Source organism: Protopterus annectens, chromosome 1.part1 (assembly GCF_019279795.1).
Source record: "Protopterus annectens isolate FY-2018-M chromosome 1.part1, PAN1.0, whole genome shotgun sequence".
Classification (NCBI taxonomy): Eukaryota; Metazoa; Chordata; order Ceratodontiformes; family Protopteridae; genus Protopterus; species Protopterus annectens.
Genome location: NC_056726.1, coordinates 1,632,740,038 through 1,632,762,835, shown reverse-complemented (window position 1 = coordinate 1,632,762,835; position 22,798 = coordinate 1,632,740,038).

Sequence of the window (22,798 nt, the reverse complement as noted above, 5' to 3'; positions counted from 1 at the left end):
CCCACAAAACATGAAGTCACTTAATGACTTTCAACTGATCTCTATGAACAAGAATTATTTTGCTCTTTTTCTTTTCTTTAACTTTGTACACTAGAGGTCTTAACTGAGCAATTATTTCAAAAGGTCCTTGCCAATTACTATCCCACCAGATGTCGCACTTTCCCTGACGTCAGAGCGTCTGGGGTATAAAAGGATCAGCCGATGCCATTTTCCTCAGTTTTTCTTGCCCCAGATGCCAGGTGCCCTCTAGGAAGGCTACATTTGGATAAATGCTGAAAAGTTCCAAACATTTGCAAATTATATACATGCATAAACAAACAAATACACCATAATAGATTCCCCCAGCTATCTAAAAGAGGGGTAAGCACCCTAGGAATACCACAGAGGGGAAGGAGGGAGGGTAATCCTGACTGCAGATGCATACCTATCGGACATCTACATTTATGGTAGGTACAAAACTGTACTATGTCCTTCAAGGATGCATCTGCAGTCATAACATATGGGTAGAATACCATAGCCAATCTGGGGGAGGAGGTACTAAGAAAAGGATGGTGTAGTTAAGATCCCCTGCAGGACTGCAGTTGCAAACCCTGCTCTGGATCTAGAGTATAAAGGTAGATTGTAATATTTGGCAAATGTATGCATGGAGCTCCAAGTAGCAGCTTCTAAAATGTCCTTGGTAGCCACCCCCCGTAGGAAGGCTGTAGTGGTGGCCATGGCCCTTGTGGAGTGAGGCCTGATATTTTCAGGAACTGTCTTTCCATGAAAGGAGTAGCAAAAGCGAATGCAATTTCCTATCCATTTTGAAATTGTCTGTTTGGAAATTGCTCTTCCTTGCACCCCAGTTGCATATGCTACAAAAAGTTGGTCAGTTTTTCTGCTAGTTTTTGTTCTGTCCAAGTAGTAGCGTAGTTGTCTGTGTATATCCAGGGTGTGCAAAAGTTTTTCCCCTCTATTCTGTGGATTAGGGAAGAACGTAGGCGGGTGAATAGCTTGGTTCAAGGATACCCTAGATACCACCTTTGGCATAAAAGTAGGATTGGTTCTTAGTGACACCCTGTCCTGGTGGAAAATAAGAAAAGGCTGCACTGCCATTAATGCTTGTAACTCAGATACTCTTCTTGCTGAAGTGATTGCCAGAAGGAATGCAGTTTTCCAAGATAGAAACTGTAGATCCGATGATGCTGCTGGTTCAAAAGGAGGTAGTGTCAGTTTCTCCAGCACAAAGTTGAAATCCCAGGCAGGTAGAGAGGATCTTCTTGGAGGTTTAATATTTTTGATCCCTCTCATAAATTGTCTGAGGAGAGGGTGCGAGAAGATAGGTGGATCCACATTGTATTCTGCTGAAATTGCTGAAGCATGAATCTTAATGGAAGAATAGGACAGGCCATTGTGGAACAATTCTGCTAAGTATTCTAGGATATGTGTTAGGTTTGCCACTGTGACATCTGTGCCCTTTGATGTGCTCCAAATGAGAAACCTCTTCCATTTAGCTGAGTTTGTCTTCCTTGTGGAATGCCTGCGAGCCTCCAGGATAATGTCCTTCACGCTCTGAGATAAAACAGTTTGATTGGGATTTAAGGAATTTTCCAGGCAGTTAGCTGCAATGTTTTCAAGTTGGGATGCAGGGTCTTGAAATTTTTCTGCGTCAGAAGAAGAGGCCATAGGGGGAGAGGCCATGATTTTGCCTGAGACATGCTTCTCAATAATGGATACCAGTGTTGTCTTGGCCAGTCTGGAGCTGTTAGTATCACTTTTGTCTGTTCCTCCCTGATCTTCAGTAGAACCTTGTACATCAATGGGAGAGGTGGGAAGGCATATACTGTTAGGGCTTTCCAGCTGAAAGAGAGAGAGTCCACCCTCCAAGCTTGTGGGTGGTATGTCCTTGAGCAGAATGTCTTCAGTTGATTGTTGAGTGGGGAGGCGAACAAATCTATCTCCGGCATTCCCCATGTCTTTGCTATGAGTTGGAAGATGTCTGGGTGCAGCATCCATTCATGTGCATCCATGGTAGTTCTGCTTAAGCTGTCCGCCAGTGCATTTTCTTTCCCTGGCACGAATTGGGCCTGTAGTTGGATATTGAGATTTAGGCATAGTTCCCACAGATTCATAGCCATCCGGTATAGAGGGTAAGAATGTGTGCCTCCCTGCTTGTTTATGTACCACATGACCGTGGTGTTGTCTGTCCTTATTAGCAGGTGTCCTTGTTGGAGGATGAGTTTGAATGCCTCGATTGCATGCCTCACTGCCAGCATTTCCTTTTGGTTTATGTGCATGCTTAGCTGTCCTTGAGGCCATAGGCCTGGGATACATTTGTCCTCCATGTGTGCTCCCCATCCTCGGTCTGATGCGTCCGTGGTGATGGTCTGCCTTGGTTTTGGTTTGTTGAAAGGCAACCCTCTGTTGGACTGGCAGGCCTGAGCCCACCACAGGAATTCCTTTTGAAGGCATGGAATGATTGGTATCATGGTTTCTAAACTGTGACTGTGCTGAGACCATACACTCCGGAGGTACCATTGTAATTTCCACATATGCAGCCTGGCATGTGGTATTAGAATTATGCAGGATGCCATGTAACCCAGGGCCTGCAGGATTTTCCTTGCAGTAAGCTGAGTTTGTCTTGTCAGTATCATGAAGTATTCTGGAAGTTGTTGTTGTTTTTCTTCTGTAAGAAAAGCCATTTGGGTGGTTGTGTCCAGATCTGCACCCAAAAAGGTTATCCTTTGGGATGGTACTAGTCTTGACTTTTGGATGTTGACTGTGTATCCCAAGGTCTGTAGCAGGTGTATGGCATAGGCCAAGTCCTTTATCAAATTTTTCTTGTTGTCCGCTTGTATTAGGCAGTCGTCCAGGTATGGGTAAATTTGAATTCCCTGTAGTCTGCAATGTGCAATTACTGATGCCAGGCATTTCGTGAATACTCTGGGCGCAGTAGATAAGCCAAAGGGCAATGCTGAGAATTGATAATGCTCTGATCCTGCAAGAAATCTGAGGTGTCTTCTGCAGTTTGGTCGAATAGGGACGTGCAGGTATGCCTCCTTGAGATCTAGAGTCACCAGCCAAGACTCCTTGCCCAACATGGGAAGAAGTTGCTGTAGGGTCAGCATTTTGAATTTTGGCACAATGAGATAAGTGTTCATTGCGGACAGGTCGAGAATAGGCCTCCATTGATTTTCCTTTCTTGGTACAAGGAATAGTCTGGAGTAAAATCCTTGGCCTTGTTCTGAACATGGTACCTTTTCTATAGCTTTCATCTGAAGTAAATTGCTGATTTGTTTTAAAGCCTCTGCCTTCTGATTTGGTGGAAGGTTTGGCATTCCGCCTCTTTTTGGCAAAGTGTGGAAGTGGAAGCTGTATCCTTTGTCTATTATTTGCAGTGTCCATGTATCCTTTGTGATATAATGCCAGTGTTTTGAGAATAAAGCCAGCTTTCCGCCCAAGGGTGCTTCCAGTTGATCCCTGGTAGGCGGAATCAGAGTTAAGTCATTGACCCTGTCCTGGTGTAGTAGTTGTTGTTGTTGCACTACTCCTCTGGTTGGCAGGCTGCCACTGACGGCCTCTGTAGGAGCCCTTCGATTGACCTCTGCCTCTAGGGCGCCTGTTCCTGCCTCTCTGGGCTCTGTCCGAGTCTGGAAAGGACCAATTCTTAGTAGGCCAGTTTCTGCTGAATCTCGGTGGTTGAACTTGCAGGAAATCTTTAACTGTTTGCACAGATTTTGCCTTTTCTTCAACCTTTTTTAAGATCTCCTGTGCAGAGGAGCCAAATAAATTTTGTTTCTCCATTGGAGCATCCAGGAGTTTAGCTTTGACATGGTCTGGCAAAGAATGCTCCTTCAGCCAGGCATGCCTACGAATAACTGCCCCAGTCATAGCTGATCTAAATGAAGCCTCCAGTGCATCATAGCCACATTTTAAGAAATGGTTACTAACCTGTTGTGAGTTGTGTACCAAATCCTGAAGGGATTTACGGTCTAGGGGTTCAGGAGAAGAAAGTTTCTTATTCAGTTCATCTAATAAATACTCTGGTACTGTATCATATGAAATTGACAGTTTAATGCCCTGACAGAAAGAGTTGCAGAAGTATACACCTTCTTTCCCCATCTCTCTAAAGCTCTAGACTCTCTGTCAGAGGGTAGAGGATTTTTGGCAGTAGCGGCCGCAACCCCTTTAGGGCCCTGAGAAATAGTTTCTGGGTCTGCAGAATGGGCTTTATACAACTGGAGATGAGAATCCGGGACCCTGTAGTATCTGTCAGGTTTGGCAGGGGCCGGAGGGAGAGTATCAGGGGCTGTACTGACATCATTGTACACATCATCAATTACATTCAGAACAGGAGGTATAGCTAAGGGCCTATGCTGAGGCAAATGCAAAAAGGTCCTTAATCTTTTTCTAGAATCAGAGAAATCCTGACCTTGCCATTGAAAATGCTCTCTCATGGAGTGTAGAGTCTCACCAAAGGAAAACTCTTGAGGAGGGGAGGCCGAAGGGATAGATTCCTCTGCATCTGAATCCTCATAAGGCGAGTAAGCCCCTTCCTGTTGGTCTGACAATTCAGATCCATCCGTGGAATCATCTGAGGAGTGAGGATCAGAGGGGTCCATCCTGGGCCGTTTGTCTGGAGGAGGTTGAGAGGCCCTGTCTGGGTGAGGTTGTGAACCCCTAATTAAGGAAATAAGGTCCTCAGCAAGGCTGAGGATCTGTGAACTAGAGGAAGGCCTCTGGGAGGTAGATTTGGCAGGCAAAGCTTTTGAAAGTTTGGCAGCTTTAGCCCTTGAAAAGGCCTTAATGGACATGGAAGCAGGGGGCCTAGCTGCCCCACGTGCAGGGGTAGAAATGTCCAAAGGTATGGTGTCGGACAATTCCTGAACACTAGCTTCAGTAGGTAGTTCTGAAGCCGACTCAGCCGGAGCCTCTCGGGCCTCGGTGGTCGGAAGAATGGTTTCGGAAGAAGGAATCGCTGAGGACTCTGTTACGGCCGAAACTGAGACACTCGCGGTTGGCCTAGCCGTGGATTCAGCCGAAACTGCGGGCCGCGAGTGTCGGTCCTTTTCCTTGCGTTTTTTGACCATATGCGAAGTCGGAGTCTCCGGCATTTTATAAGCAAAAGCGGCTCCAAAAAATTCCTCTGCAAACTCCGACCGACGTCTAAGAGTTCGTCGGTTGAAGGAGGCACAGGCTAAACAGGCCGATACGTCGTGGTCTGGGCCTAAGCAAGGAAGGCAGTAAGAATGGAAATCCTTATGAGGTATTTGTTTCCCACAAGTTAAACAATTATTTACTTTGTCTGACATCGGCTGAGGCAAGAAAGAGTCCCCAACGGGGTACTTAGCTTTTTTCGAAGTCTTCGGTAGCTGAAATCACTGGATCTGACCGACCGGCACTTGCGAACAGCTTCTGCTTTGGGCACCGCGCGGCAAGAAAGACTGAGGAAAATGGCGTCGGCTGATGCTTTTATACCCCAGACGCTCTGACATCAGGGAAAGTGCGACATCAGCCGAGGCCAGACCCAGACTTTGGAATCCGGCCGACCGAAGGGCTGCCCGAGGCAGGACAACCCATATGTTATGACTGCAGATGCATCCTTGAAGGACATCGTTGTGGAATAAAATTCCAGAAACACAGTTCAAGTGTATCATTCTATACATTACCTACAGTTTTAAGAACCCAAGCTTCAAATGTAATCACGTTATTAAAAATACCCTTCTGTTCATCACACTTAGGGAGAGTTTCTAACATCCTAGACTGATGATAAAATTCAGTAGAAAAGCCTGCTGTGAGGCTATGATAGGACTTGTAACAGTAGTGTCTAATGCTTTAGATTGATATTCCTCTAACAGATTCCTGTGTCTCCAGCTGAGCTCATAATGTGTTTATTTCCTCCCTAGCAACAGTTTTGTCTTGCTATGTGTCAGCCAGCTGCTTGTCATATTTTTCTTGCAAACGGACAATTTTACTCATTAACCCTTTTGTCATACCAGTAGCTTTACTGCCCTGTTCAGTAACAGTTTGTGTAAAGGTCTTAATTTCAGTCTGTGAGACTTTCAAAAACTGATAAAATTCTTTTGTACATTCAGCGGTGTCAGCATGCAGTTTACCAGACACATTCCATTTATCACAGTAAGTCTGAAAATGACCCATGAGGTCAAGATCCTGCTGGTTGCTAACTTTAGCAATCCAGTCTTTAAACTCCTTCAAATCAGACTGTAAAGTACAAACTTTGACATCTGCATCACCCTCTAACAAATCTTTTGCAACAGGATATATAGAAACAGGAACCATTGTCTGTGCTATAGGCATTGCTTTATCCTGGTTGTGTTCCAGGTTTTGTACAATACGTTTATGACAAGGCATGCAAAAAGCAACATTTAAATCATTGCAAATAGCACATTGTTGTGCATTCTGTGGTACTTTTGCCTTATGTACATACCAATCAAAGGTAAAGATCCACTTACATAATGCTGGATTGTCAGTTTTACCTAGTAAAGACTTAGTGCCTTCATTGAAGGTTGGGCGTCAGGCTGGCACCTCAGCACTGTAAAAATCTACTGCCAGTCATTAGCAGGCCGGAGTTCCGATGTGGCGATCCCTAACCGAGAAAAGCTGAAAAAAGAACAACCTAGTAAAGACTTACAGGTGCTAACATGCTGATCATACCATGTATTTAAATAATTCCACACATTTATATATGGTTCAGACACATCAAAAGTAAAAGACTGAGTGCACTTCTTGGCATTTTCATGAATTGCATTAATTGTTAAAAGAAAAAAGAAGAAAATATTTACCACAAATGTTCAGGACAAGGTGGCCACTCTTGACATGAAGATCAGTTGTGGGAAAATTCTCTGTTGCCTTTCACTAGATGCTGGTGATATGAAAATTTTGGCAGTATTGTTTTCATACCTCATGGGTCACCAACTGTCTGAAGAAAAATTACTGTACTGCCCTGTACTGCACTGCAGTGTTTGTCCTCCAGTCACTGGACAAAGTTTAGTAAGAGAAGAATCAATTCTAAGAAGGTCTGCGCTGGAATGTCGCACTGTGAGAGGCACCTCTTCAGGTCATCCCCCTGGTTGTTTGGACTGGAATGGTCTTGCCACTGTTAAAATTATACTACACTATTCAGGTAGTTTGTACCTTTACTCAATGAAGACACAGAGTTCTGCTGTTACGACATTCATTTACTGCACACGAGGTTTACATCTAGCTTAACAATAAAAAAAGTATATACATCAAAAACGTACTTCAGCTTACAGTTTTATGTCTGCAGGAATAGAGTAATCAAAGTATCTGATACAAAAGAAAAAGTCCCAATCTTTATAGTGTCTTTTCTGTCTGCATCAGCAGTTTAGAGAATTTGCCAGAATAAGTCTTTCCTTTCAAGCTGGTCTGCTGACAGTTTGTTTTCCATATTTTAAACATTCTGTTCCTGAAGAATAACTCCTTTTGTCCTTGGCCTATCTTTGCGTATCATGTTGACGAGACACAGCTGCATGCAAGAGTTTGTCTTTGAAGAATTCTGTGAATTCTATGCACGTCTTTCTGTTTATCTTGCTTTTACATGCAAGCACATTGCAATATATTAACTCTTAGTATGAACAGCTACTTTTAAATACTGGATTGTACTAAGTACAATAAATACACGGAGACAAACTGCTTTAGTTAGTACATTTCTGTTACATTTAACTTTTGGGTCTACAAACATGCAACACATAAGCTGTCAGCTCTCTATAGCAAATTCCCAAAGTCTGTTTATGCATAGTTACATTTATACCAGAAGATCTGGTATATTTCCAGAGTCTGATGTAAAACAGTTCTTTCTTTCTTCTTCTAATTTATGATTTATCCTTTCTTTAAGCTTGGTGGTCCAAGGAAACTCAGTTATCTGAAACTCCATGTTCCAGTGCTTATCTGTGTTTCTTGCTTGACGTTTCAGCTTTACTTCATGGATGTCCTTGCAGCTGCCATCTATATAGTTATTTTTACAGACTTTTGTTTCTCAATAACATGCTCCTTTGCATGGATGCCAAAATCTATTTAAGCTATTATATGTTTGCCAGCACATATACTACTTTCTATTTTTCAGCATTTTACTCAATTTCTAAATTAACCCTTTCATATTATTTCTTGCAGCTTTTATTCAAGCCAATAATCATGCTAGCAACAGTTTGAAAAGACAGTGAATAAAACAAAATAATAATTTTCAGTCTTGATCTCCTTTTAATTTTACAAAGTTGCATAGTTTATAAGAGATAAAATATTTTACTTCTGAGTCTTATTAACAATGAATCCAACACTATATGTTTTGCCAAGTTAGGTAACTGAGTTCAAGCTGAGTGCACTCTACAAACTGAAAAGCAGAACATTTATTTTACATTTTCAGAAAAATCCACAGAAATCCATTTTAACCTGTTCTTTACTCTCACAGTAGGGATGGAAAAACGTACTCCCACAGCAGACAGAATTTTACCTTCTTGTTCACAGCTGGTCAGATTCTCTACCTTTTGGCCCGAACAAGGATGAGCTGTCAAAAGGAGCGTTTATGAAGGAAGACTTGAAGGGCTCACAAAGCGCATCCAGGAATGTCTTCTCAGAGCTATTCCTGTGCCTGATGCCCTACTCACTCCATCGGCTGTGTAAGAGATGAGCCTTATAGAGGAGTTGACTACAGAACTTAAGGTAGCAAGCTGAAAGGTCACCTTGTCTGACACCCTCACAGCTATAGAACCTTGGAGGGTATCTCCTAGCTCCTTCAGGAGATCCCTCTGAAGTCTGGTAAAATGAGTTAAGTAGTTCAGTAACCTGAGTGTAAAGGCTGCTGATAACATACGCCTTGCCATATCTGTCCATAATTCGAGATTCCTTATTCAGTGGATGGACAGATGAAGAAGTCTCGGCTAACTCCTTTTTGGTGGCTGCCGCCACCATCATAGCATCAACCAGGACACTTTTGGTCAAGAATTTCTTGTCGGAAGGGGCAGTTATGAATTTGTTGGGCCTCCTCGGAACAGGTTTCACAGATTCTGGAGAGCTCCGTGCCTTTTGACTGACTTCGCCAAGGAGCTGATTGAAAGGCGGAGACACCCAAGAGGTGGAGGGTCAAGATCCAAATGCCTCCAGGTATAGGGACTCTTCTTCAGAAGGGGAAAGGGTCTTCCAGCCATCTGTCTTTTTTAGGATCTCTAGGATGTCTGAGAAGAAGACAGCCTCAGAGGGCGACCATGGGGATGCTTCTGAATCCTCTAAATCCATATCCAACATGACAGACTCCTCAAGGGTGTCTAGATGTTTCCTCTTACAAGTTCTCTTCTGAGGGACCTCTCTGGAGGGGTCTTCTGGGAAGGTTTCAGAAGAGAGTGACTTACCCAATGGGGTATCCTGGGGCACTGGTTCTCTACACCTGGGGGGGAGGGATGATACAGAGGCAGACACTGGCACTTTTAGGGGAAGAGTGCCTTGATCAGCGGGTGGAGCCTTCAGGGGTAATAGCACATTCCTCATCACCTCAAAGGCACCACAACCTGGACCCCCAAGGGAGCCTCGACTCCAAAGAGCCAGGAGACTTCTCCTGTACCAAGGAGGTGGGCTCTGACGCCGATGTAGGCACTGAGCTCACCTGCGTTGATACCCCGAGAGGTAGGTTTGGATCCGACAAGGATACAATCCGACTCTCCTCCCGAGACCCGATGGGGGAGCATCGGCTCCCAGACCCCTCGACAGAAGATGGTACCAAAGAGGTCAGAGCCAAAAACCCAGGGGTGAGTCTCAGACCTGATGGTTCCACCACAAAGACATCCAAACACTCTGGCTCCAAAACCACTTGGGTTGGAGGAGGAACAGAAGATGGGGCAGTAACAGATGTCGATTCCACTTTCTTATGGGCTGGACTTGAAAGGATCTTGGCCAGAGCCAGAGTCCAAAGCAACCTCTTAACCACCCACTCCACATCATCATCCAACAAGCGCCTGGAGGATCAGGAAGACGGGGTTGATGATTATAGACTACCAGCCACAGACTGCAAAAGAGGTGACTGAGGAGCTGAGGAGACTGGCTCCATCTATCGCTCCTAGTCTGTTTCCAACAAAACTGGTGGTGTTTTCAGGTCCGAAAGACTTTAGGTCAGAAGTCATGTCCTTAGATGGCTTTTTTGCCCGCTCAGAAGCAGGAGCCAAAGAAGAAGCTCTTTTTGTTGATTTTTTTCAGACCTTGGGGATTGAGAAGATTTAGATGAGGTCTGGTTTCCTTCTAATACCTCAGCAAAAGGACCTTTGAGCAATCCCCTAACTGTAAGTTTATTCTTGGATTCCTGCAGGACCCTGGAACTAAAGCCATGGCAAATGGAGCAGGAATCCTGAAGGTGCACTGCACCTAAGCAATCGACACAATTAGTGTGCCCGTCAGTTATAGACATTTTCTGTGTACAGGAGTCATAGGTTCATAGGTAGGTACTAGGCTATCGGCCCAAGGGCCTAAGTAAACCTAGCCAACAAGGTTCCCTGGCTTATGCCACCCAAGAAAGTTATTTTCCTGTGCCCCTGTCGAGCAGAGCCACAGAAGTGATCCCAGGGTGTATTTCCTATTTCCCATCCACTCATCAAGATTTTTCTTGAAGAGTGCTAATGAGGAACTTTGCTTGACATAGATGGGTAGCTTGTTCCAGAGTATGGGAAGTCTCTGGGACAGAAATCTATCCCTCCAGCATGTCCTGTTTATTGTGGTGACAAGGTTTAGGTCCCTTGAGGGTGTGGCTCGGAGGGATTGGGATTTCTTTAGGTGTATCATGTCCAGCAGCTCTGGGTTTGACATAGCTTTATATGTTAGGCAGAGATCACCTCAGAGGAATGCAAGAATAAACTTATAGTTAGGGGATTGCTCAAAGGTCCTTTTGCCTAACAACACTTCTTGAAGCCTGACTATTTCACTTCTTTCCCTTCATTGGACATAGTGGAAACACAACCAGAACAACAACACTGTCCAGGTAAAAAACTATATTAACGATAATAAGAAAGACTAGCAAAAAACTATCCAACTATTAAGCACACCACACAAAAAGCCAGTAAATACAAAAAAGCTACCCTACTACTATTTTTTTTTTTTTTTTACAGACACGCAGAGAAGGGACTAGAGGAGAGGTCTCTAACTAAAATGACAATCTCCTTCAGCTAGAGGATACATCTCTAACTAAAAATGACAAAACCTCTTTGAAGGGAAATTAAGTAGAAAGGGGGAACCCTCTAATTTAAATGGGCTAAAACCAGAAAGCGAAGATGAACTCTCTAACTTAAATAGGTTCGGTAAGGAAAAACTAAAGTTTTTAGAGACAGGATAGGGGTTGTAGGCCTAGCGGAAAGCGATGGCCAAGCACAACAGAATGCAACAAGTGAAAACTCAGTAAATTAGCACAAACTAAAGTCTAAATACACTTCAATTAGCAAGACAACATTAATTATGTCAAAAACTATTAGAATAATAAACTATTATGACCAAAAGAAATTCACTTAGTCTGAGCCCAGTGTGAAGCACCAGATCTAGTTTAGCGGCAAACGAGATCTGGGTAATCTTCCCTAGGCATTACCTAGGCATTATGGGATAGGATATAGCCTCAAGCCAGTGGAAGCTGTTGAGCTTTAGTAATAGGCCGAGTCGGAACCGATGCTCCATTCCGAACCCAACCAGCAAGAATGAAGGCAAGATGGGACAACATAACATCACTGATTACAAAATATTTATTAGAATCTTGGAAAAAAGAATACACAAGGCAGTGCAGACTGTATCAGATTATGGACGTGTGTGTTAAAGTAGAGAAGTTAATAATGGTTAAAGAAATTATACATTTGTTACTAGAAGGAAGAAAAGAAACAAGAATAGTAACATCATGCTGTAAAAGCTTTTGACAGGGTTAGTCATCAGGCAATGTGGAAAATACATGAAGCATATGGTACAGATGAAAGAGTAATGGATGGTGCAGTGGTAGCATTATCGCCTCCCAGAAAGAGGTTTTCCATTTCGATTCTCAGCTGGGGTGCCTTATCTGTGGAGTCTGCATGTCCTCCCTGCGTTCATGTGGATTTCCTCTGGATGCTTCAGTTTCCTCCCATGTTACAAAGATGTGTTTGGAGTGTTTCTCTCTCTGAGCCTCCACTGAATATTGTCTTTGTTCCAAGACAGACTTTCCCAGTAAATGTTAACTAAATAAAAATAAATAATGAAAGTGGTAAAGATATATGAGAATTTGGAGGTAATTGTGATAGTAAATGGAAAGCTTGGGAAAAAGTTAAGAAATAGAAAGGGGCATAAAACAAGGTTGTCCCCAAGCATGTGTGTATTTTGATAATGAATGCTATAAAGCAAAGATGTGAATATGGTTTAAAAATGCAGCATGATAGTTAACATGGTGAAAGTACAAATATGTGTGTCATATGCAGATGATTTGATTATAGTTGCAAGAAATAAGGTATGGGTGAATATACCAGTAGTAAGAACTGAGATACTATTAAACAAAATAGGGATGCAATTAAATTGAGCTAAAGAAATAAAGGATTTGGTGAAGTAAGAGAAAATAAATAGAATATATGTGGGTCAGATTACGTAAAGCTTGTAGAATCCAGTGCATTATACTGATATCAGCCCAAAACTTGAGGATAATGTTGCAATATGTAAATGCATGACAAGAACCTCCGAATAGCTCAGAGACTTCCAAGATGGCTGCATACTGAGTAACAGCTTAATTCTAGCTCACCCAATGTGAAAACAAACTCAGCAGAGAAAGCCAGTGGAGTTATATTTCTGGGTAAATTTCAGTAACTGGCTAGTAAGTGCACTGCCTGGATGCCAGGAAAACCAAAATACAGAGAAGCTGAAAGAAAATCAGCTACAAAAGGTGAGGAAAAAATACTAACTGGAAAGGGTACTGCAGCTGTTCACCAAAATGCAGTGCAACCTCCAGACATGACTTTGGTAACCTAGAGAAAAGTTTAACACATTTGTACACAGACCTGATTAAATTAAACAAAACACTGTTGAGTATATCAACTCAAATAACAAAAATCTGGAAAAAATGGAAGAAGCTTTAAACAGATATTTAGAAGAGATGATAACCCTGCAAATATCAGAGATCAAAATGAAGAAAAAGCTGGCTGAATATGAGACTGCTCAAGAAGAGATGTTTAAAAAAATAACACAATTAGAGGACAGAGCATGTAGGGAAAATGTGACATTTTTCTGCAGTACCGGAGGAGCTGGAAGGAACAGAGTGTATTAATTTTATGAAAGCAAAAATAAGCATCTAGAATGGTATTCTACATCAGGCGTTCATTGAAAAGGGCACATCGTGTGTATGCTCCAAATCTGCCTATGAGAAAGCAAGCTAGAGGGATGCAGATGAACAGGAATAAAACCAGTAACTTAGAAATTGACAAATGTGAGACTGCAAAGCAAAAATTATATTTGTGAAATGTTACAGAACAAGAAAATCTGAAAATATTTGACTTTTTTGATTTTGTTAAACTTATAAGGAACTCTAAAGCATATGCCCTAATTCATGTCATTATTCTTCAGAAAAATACTTAGGAAAGCAGAAGAGGAGGGAGAAAGCTAACTAAGTAAAACAAAGTTTTATTCTTAAAAGTAATATTTTTATAGTGCATGATTTTCTTTGCATGCCATAAAGTAAAGTTTTCTCAGTTATTTTTAAAGTGTGTTGGGGATACTAATATAAACAGGTGCTCCTGTTTTTTTTTCCACATATCTCTCTTTCTCCTTGTTCAGGTTTAAGAAATGTAGGAACTGCAGTGTAAGAAAAGAAAAGAAGAAAAGTCTGGTCTAAAGGGCATGACAAGATGTACTTTTTCTCATTCTTGCATAGGGGAATGACTGGATTAAGACCCTTAGCTTGATCTAGTAACAACTCTTAAGAAAAAGCAAGTAAATGAAAAATAGCACTGACTATTGTAAAGCTTTTTTTCTAGCAAATAAATATATGCTTAGTAGCAACTCTGTATCTAGTCCTCATGTCTCCATGGAGACCATCTGATAAAGAGGAATGGGTAGGAGATAATGTTGGGAGGGTGACCTAATGGTTAAGGTGTTTGCCTTACAAACACAAGGTGCACGGTTTGAGTCTCACAAGGGATAATTGGCTAAGCTTAAAATGGCTCGCAAGGGCAGTTAGCTTAGTACTAATCTATGAACCTATGTTTACTAAAAGCATTCAAGTGTTTTCCCAAGTAGGAGATCTATAAAGAGAAGAAAAAAATCAGACAGGACTTAGTAGAAGCACAGGCTCTACCATGTACCTTAGCATAGATAACTTTTCTTTTAGGTTAACCCACGTCTATGAGTGTGGCTGTCAGATTGGGACATTTGTTCCTGTTAGGAGGATAAAATTTCAATACTTCAAGATGTACAAAGTTTTATGTGTTAGTATTATTAAGTTAATAGGTTTTAGGGGGTGTGACACCCCTGCACTGGCCCAGTAATCAGGGAGCCTCATTCCTTACCACCGGCAACAGTAGGGATGTACACAAAGAGAGTATGACAAGTACACACACAGTAAAGTGCAATTTCCCTTAAGAGCACAAAGAGACCACAGTACGTCTGGGTCTGGTTTCTCCCACTTTCTCCACATCCGCAATAAGACTCCCAACTGGCACAGCTATAGGGTTGAGATCTCAGTTGAGTGGCCAAGCCAAAACCTCCAGCATCCTCTCTGTCCAACCAGTGCTTTGTGTCCCTGCCTAAGTAGCTGACACACACACACATACTCTGAGGTTTGATTTATATACACACACACACACTCCTGGGAAAGGCTGGCATAGTTTTAATAGCTATGCCCCCTTCTACCCAGACTATAAGGTGGTTTCCACTGCCACCATGCACTCTTATCAGCTACTCTTAAGGCCCTTAACAAAGGGTGTCTAATAATACTGTGTAATGTTACTATTAATCCAAATGGTAGTCTGACCGAGAGCAAAGCTATTTAGGAGTGGCCTGTACAGTGTCGCCACATAGATATGCAAGTACTCTAAGAGCTTAAATATGTCTCACAAATATCAGCCACAAAGATAGGTTTTAAATCTATTTAATAATAAAAGAACAAGATGATACTAAATATGTATTCAGTTACAGCAGGGTTCAGAATCACAGGAAATATTTAAAATAACATTGCAGGACAGTCTGAAATAAATACAAAAAAAGTCTAAACTAATCTTTACTATATTCCTAAGTACATCTAAAAGAGTTACTATGCCCTAAAAACTTACAGCAAGGCAAGGCAAGTGCAGCTGTGATTCGTGGATGTTCTTGTTAGGTCAAATACAAAATGCCCAGTCTCTCTCTCTCTCTCTCTCTCTCTGAGAGAGTTCTTAAATTAATGTCAAATATTACTGCTGGGTTAGCTTGGATGACATCACTTTTTGTCACCTGACTTTAGTTCCCAGGCTACCCCACTGTCAGAAAGTACAAGCATTTCTAGCATCTCTCTGTGAAAAATGCATATCTCTCGGATGTTTGCAGATACTGAAAGTCATAAAACAATAAAACACTTATGCATCTCAAACCTAGTAACCACTTCTCTTCCAAGACAATACAAAAAACTTCTAGCTCTAGACATTGTGTCTGCTATACTAAAACTGAGAGATAACTTTTATAGCACAATCATAAAACAATTTAATTTCAACTTATTTTCTTGAAGTTTTGCAAGTTAACCTTTTGTGTCCCCATTTCTACTGTTAAAACATATGCAGTTACACAATTTCAATAGTTTATATACATTTCTATTGTAAGTCAGCAGGGCATGCTGTGGTTACATTTTAGCTCAGTAGATAACATACAGTTCTGTATAAATCATATTAATATTCACAAATGATACAGAATTGTTCACAAAATTCCAGATAGCTGGGCTGGCAGTGTGACATTTCTTCCTCCCTGAAAACTCAAGCGAGTGTTTCAAGTGACCCTTGAGAAACATTGCTTGAGAGAGTTGAACCTATCTGAAAATACCTTACCCCAGCCCTGTTTTGAGAGCTCATCTGCACTGGCAACCCGACTGCGGTGCTACACAGTCATATCATATGCTTGCAACCCTGGGCTCTACCTTAGTAACTTGGTATTTTACTGCCTGTTTTGATGTAGCCATGTTAAGGGATTGTGGTCTGTAACTCAGTGAATTTCCTTCCATACAGATAAGGCTGAAGTTTCTGCAGTGCCCACACTATAGCTAGACATTCCTTTTCTACAGCTGCATAGCATTCCTCCCTGGGTTGGAGCCTATGACTGAGATATACCACTGGGTGCTCTTCTCCCTCTGAGGAGACCTGGATAAATACAGCCCCCCACCATGGTTTGAAGCATCCACCTGCACAACAAATTATTTGCTGTAATCTGGATTGGCTAACACGTGGGGTCCTCCCAAAGCTCCTTTAAGCTTCTGGAATGCCTGCTCACATGCTGGGGTCCACACTGATTTATCTGGCTTGTTTTTCCTTGTTCTTGTCAGGTCCGTGAGGGGAGCAGCTATGGTACTATAATTGGGGAGAAACTTTCTGTAGTATCCTATTTTCATTAAGAATGCCCTCAGCTGCTTTTTGGTAACAGGGGCAGGTCATGCCTGAATGGCTTCTACTTTGACAGGTTCTGGCTTGATCTTACCACTACCCACTCTATGTCCCAGGTAGCAGACCTCTGCCATACCCACCTAACACGTACTGGGCTTAATGGTCAACCCTGCCCTCTGTAGTCTGCCCAGCACCTCCCTTACATGCTGAAGGTGCTCTTGCCAGGAATGGCTGTAGATGGCAATATCATCCAGGTAAGAAATGGCGAAATCTCCTGCTAGAATACGATCTACTAGCCTCTGGAAAGTCACTGGAGCATTTGTCATCCAAAATGCCATTGTCATGAACTCATACAAGCCAAAAGGAATCACAAAGGCTGACCTCTCTCTATCACTGGGAGTCAAGAGCTGCTGCCAGTAACCCTTGGTAAAATCAGTAGTGATAAGATACTTAGTCCCACCCAGTTGCTGTAGGGCTTCATCTGTCCTAGACATGGGGTAAGCATGTGACTCTGTGTGACTATTTAATTTCCTGTAGTCCGCACACAACCTGGTGCTGCCATCCTTCCTTGGTACCAGCACCACTGGGGAGGCCCAGGGACTGCTGGACTCCTGAATTACCCCTAGTTCCAACATTTCATATATCTTCTCCCTCAGAGTCTGTTTGACTCTCTCACGTACCCTATAAGGGGCCTGCTTAATAGGCCTTTGGGATCCTATATCCACATAGTACTGCACCAGGTGGATGCACCCTAGTTTCTGAGTGAACATGCCCCCAGACACCTGTAACACTGCTCTGATTTCTCAAACCTGGGTAGGTGATAGTTGCAGGAAGATTGCTACCCCTTCCACTGAGGTGTCAGTCCGAGCCTCACTGAGGAGGTCAGTCACCAGATCCCCCTCAGACTCCTCCTGCCATCCATTGTAAATACTCAGCATAAGGGCCTCCCTTTCATGGTAAGGTTTCATCATGTTAACATGGTACTATCTGTGCCCCTACCTCCTGCTTAACAGTACTACCATGTAGTTAACATCACTGGCCTTCCTTACCACCTTGTAGGATCTCTCCAAAGATGCCTGCAGCTTGTTTTGTCCAAGAGAAATGAGAACCATTACCTACCACCCTATAGGAACCTAAACCCTGTCACCCCAATAAACAGAACATGCTGGAGGGATAGGTTCCTGTCCCAGAGACTTCCCATACTCTGGAACAAACTACCTACGTATATCAAACAAAGCTCCTCATTAGCACTCTTCAAGAAAAATCTTGATGATTGGATGGGAAATAGAAAATTTACCCCGGGGATCACTTCTTTGGCTCTGCTCGATAGGAGCACAGGAAAATAATTTTCTTGGGTGGTGAAAGCCAGGGTACCTTTTTGGCTAGGCTTATATAGGCCCTAGGGCCAATAGCCTAGTAACTACCTATGAACAGCATACTCTCTAGCTTGAGAATTCCTGTCATGTCAGACCTTTTTCTGCTGTTGGGCTTCTGCCAGGTTCTCCTGGGCCAAGCCCATGAGTTCCCTGAGCCTTGTCCTGAGGGTTAATGACATATGCCACAACAGACTCCTTGTGGGATTCACACACACCCACTCATCTTGAATCAAATCTTGAGGTCCCCTCACCCTATGCCCATACAGCAACTCAAAGGGTGAAAAACCTGTGGATTCCTGGGGCACCTCTCTGTGAGCAAACAACAGATGGGGCAAATATTTGTCCCACTCCCTCTTAAACTGGTCTGCCAATGCCTGTAGCATAGTCTTGAGTGTTGAGTTTAACCTCTTATAAAAGACCATTATTCTGGGGATGGTAGGAGGTGGTCTTTAGATGCTTCACCCCACAGTACTTCCACAGAAAGCCAGCAGGTCTGACATGAAATTGGCACCTCTGTCAGTTAGTATTTCTTTTGGGAAACCTACCCTGCTGAAAATATCTTACAAAACATTTGCCACCTTTTCTGCCTCAGTGAAGGATAGGGCCACCATTTCAGGGCATCTGGTAGCATAATCTACTAGCACTAGGATATACTTCTTCCCTTTGGAACATGGGGTACTCAGATGCCTCACAATATCCACAGCTACCCTCTGAAACAGCTCCTCAATCACAGGCAAAGGCATCAAAGGAGGTTTCACCTTTTCTCCTGCCTTGCCTACCTTTTGGCACTGCTCACAGGTCCTGCAGCAATCCCATGCCAATAAAAGTTCTGCATACTCCGTACGCTTTATGCCCATAAACCTGCAAAGGGAATATCATGGGCTCTGGCTAGAGGTGCCAGACTGTAGGTTCTGGGCACTACCAACTGCTGTATTTTCTCACCCTCTAGCCCTCCCTCAGGGGTCCACCCTCTCTACAGTAACCCATTGTCCCAGTATACAGATCCCCCCTTCCCTTGAGAATCGGGTTCCTCATTAGCTACCTCCCTCAGGCCTTGTAATGTAGGTTCAGAGAGCTGAGCCTATCTCAACTGTCTTTTAGTAACCCTTCCCAGCTTCCGTTCCACAGGAAGTCTGGTATCCTCTGACAGTGGTACCTCACTATTAGCCTAGGTACTACTACTCACCTCTGCCCTTGCAGTCACTCTGTCCAAGGGAACATCAGTACCTACAAGCAGCTAAGGCTCACCTTCAGTCTCACTGCTACAGGGTAGCTTCCTCCCTGCTCACCAGTCCTGGCTGCAAGTGTGCAGTCTGTCTGGGTCTCCCCAGGCTACCAGTCCTGGCTGCAAGTGTGTGGTCTGTCTCCATCACCCGCAGGCTACCAGATCCACATGCTTATCTCCGAGCCTGACTGTGTAACTGCATGCACATAAGGTACTGCATTATCAAAATCATTCCCTATCAGGACATCTGCAGGGATATCCTCAAACACACCTACTTGCTAGCTTCCTTTTCCACCCTCCCAGTCAAGGTGACCCCTAGCCAAAGGTATTTGGAATGGTGTCCCTCTTAAAGCTCTGACTAGAGTAGACTGCCCAGGCAAGTAGTGCTCCACTCTAACCATTGCAGGCTTCACAATGGTTAGGTCAGAGGCTCTCTCTCTCTTTCTCTTAGCAATGGCCTCTTTCCCGTTTACTAAGATAGGATATAACTTTTCTGGTAGTTTGATGCCCTTGTTGTCTCAAGACAACTTACTACTGTCATTCTGTCCTTCCCACTTACTGGCTCTCCCACCTTTTGTTCCCTGCCTTGCCTCCATGGATATTTATTTATTTATTTCAGTTTGATTACCGGGGAGGTCCACTGGGCTTTGGGGCCCGTTTTCAGTGGAGGCCCGGGGAGAAAAGCTCCACAAAAACAACAAACAATATTGATTACAAAAAAGTTAGACAAAAATATAACAATAGATGAAACAGGATTTTACAAACAGCCTACAATAGAAAAGTCTAATGGCAAAATAGTAAAAATTAACATTTTTTAGTTAGGTTTCAGCACAGAAAGAAAAAAATGAAGTAAAATATTTCAGGTTAGAGAAAGCGGGAGGTAATACCTTGAGCTAGGAATATAGGAGAGAAGAGGAGAAAAAGAAGGCCAGCCTAGGGTGACTTAGCAGTTGATTCATCAAGTAAGAAATATAAAAGTGGCCTATATAGCTAGTATTTAGGAGAAACTAAAAGAGAGTTTAGTAGAGAATGAAAGTTAGCCTGGGGAGAAGGAGGAAGATGGTTTGAAAGGAGTAGGTTGAAGAGTGCAGTTGCAAATTCTATTTAGATAGAGGTGGGAATGAAGTAATGTTTTGGAGTCGTTTAGGTTATGGCAGGATCTAACAGAGGTGGGTAGGGCATTCCATTTTTTAGCAAGGGTGAAGGATAAAAGCATTTGGCCAGCTGGGCGCTTGGGTTTTTGTACAGTGATCAAGTTTTGATGAGAAGATCTAAGGGATCTGGGGGGGCTATAGGGTAGAAGAATGTTTGGAAAGAGCAGGACAGCTAGTTGGATGGAACAGTAGTTTATGGGCTATAGTGAGTTGGAAAAAGGTCAGTTGATTGGGGAGTTCAAGCCAATTTAGAGAGTGGAGGGGAGAGCAGTGATGAGTGATGGACTTGGCATTAGTAGCAAATTTAGATATTTTGTTATAGCGTTGTTCCAATTTGGAGGAGAGACAGGATGATAGAGTAGTGAGCAGAGGAGTGCCATAAAGTAGAGAGGGAAGGGGATCAGTGGAGGCGAGGGTTAGCCTAGTGGAAGGAGACAGAAAGTGGTTATTTCTGTCCAATAAGCCCAGTTTTATGTGTATTTTTTTGATGTTTTGCTGGATATGATGATTGAATTTCAGCTGGTCGTCAATTAATATACCGAGAAGTTTGGTGGAGGTTACTATTTCGATAGTGGAGTTGGAAAGGCTGGTAATATGAAAGGAGTTTTTGTCTAGTGGTGAGGATTTGGAGGGTGGGAAGAGGAAGATCTTAGTTTTGTTGGCATTAAGGGAGAGGTGATTTTGGAACATCCAGTTTTTGGTGGTAGAAAATGCAGTTTGGGTTAGGGCTTGGAGTTCAGTTTGATTAGTGGTATGGCAGATGAGAGTGGAATCATCAGCGTATTGAACAATTGTGGTGTTGGGGATGGCTTTATGGAAGTCATTAATAAAGATATTGAATAGTAATGGGCCAAGAATTTATATGCTACATGGCTCCACTGGTTCCATTTAAAACATTTAATCCTTGATCTTGGATATGTACCTGGACTAGTGGCTCAACCTGCTACTGGCAGACTCTGTTGGGGTAGCCTGGGCTGCCCACCATGGGTTCCCTTAGACCCATGTGTAGCACTGGGTGTCCATTTCCTGTGCAGTAATGCCCTGCTTGCTAGGTATAGGTCTCCCTTCTTCCCCAGCTCATCTACAGTACTGCATTGTCTATCAGATAACCAGATTCTCATAGACCCAGACAGACTGCACACTTGCAGCCAGGACAGGCTATTGGCCCTAGGGCCTATATAAGCCTAGCCAAAAAGGTACCCTGGCTTTTTCCATCCAAGAAAATTATTTTCCTGTTCCCCTGTCAAGCAGAGCCACAGAAGTGATCCCCGGGGTGAATTTCCTATATCCCATCCAATCATCAAGATTTTTCTTGAAGAGTGCTAATGAGGAGCTCTGTTTGACATAGATAGGTAGTCTGTTCCAGAGTATGGGAAGTCTCTGGGACAGGAATCTATCCCTCCAGCATGTTCTGTTTATTGTGGTGACAAGGTATGTCCCTAGAGCATGTAGCTCGGAGGGATTGGAATTTCTTTAAGTGGAGCATGTCCAACAGCTCTGGGCTTGACATAGCTTTGTATGTTAGGCAGAGATCACCTCTGAGTAGGCGATATGCGATGGAGTAAAACTGGAGTTTTTTGAGACGGTCTGCATTGGACATCTGTTTGAGTCCAGTAATCCTCTTTGGGAGGTATTTTTGTGGCCTTTCCAGTTGTTGTAGATATCTTGTGAGGTGCATACCAAAACGGGTGTTGTACTCTATAATGGGTCTAATGAGTGATGAGTAGAGGGGAACAATTACCTCTTTTTTTCTGGATGAGAAACCTTTTGTGATGAGGTGTGCCATATAGAAGGATTTCCTGACCACTGTGGCGATGTGATTATCAAAGGAGAGTCTACTGTCCACCTGTGTCCCTAGGTTTCTTATGACACTTTCAGTGTTAAGTAGACTACCGCCTATGTGGTAGTTCATGGGTATAGAGTTTTTACCAAAGGGGATGACAGTGCACCTTTTGGCATTGAGGCCATGACTTTGGCAACAGGCATCTGTCTCAGTGAGGCCCTCTTGTAGGATGTCCACATCATTAGGAGTTTCGATTATGGCTCCTAGTTTGCAGTCATCTGCGAACTTAGACTTCAGAGAAGTAGATACAAACATGAGAGGACCCAGGACTGAACCCTGTGGTACTCCACTTGTCACTGGTCTGAAGTCTGATTTGGAGTCTGCTACTTTCACAGTGTGGGTTCTGTCAGTAAGCCAGTTGGCACCTCATCTTGTGACATAGGGATTTATACCTAGTTTAGTGAGTTTATCTATAATTTAATTCCAGAGTGGGGGATGGTGTTGAATGCCTTGGCGAGATCTAGATGAGGTGGCTTTGGTGACTGCTTCAAAGACGTCTGTCAGGTTTAGAAGACATGATCTGCATTTTGCAAATCCGAACTGTGTGGGGTCCAGAGTTTTGAGATATCAAATGTCTTTGTGTATGAGTTCCATGATGATACATTCCATGGCCTTGCAGACCAGGCTCATCAGGCTAATGGGGCAGTAGT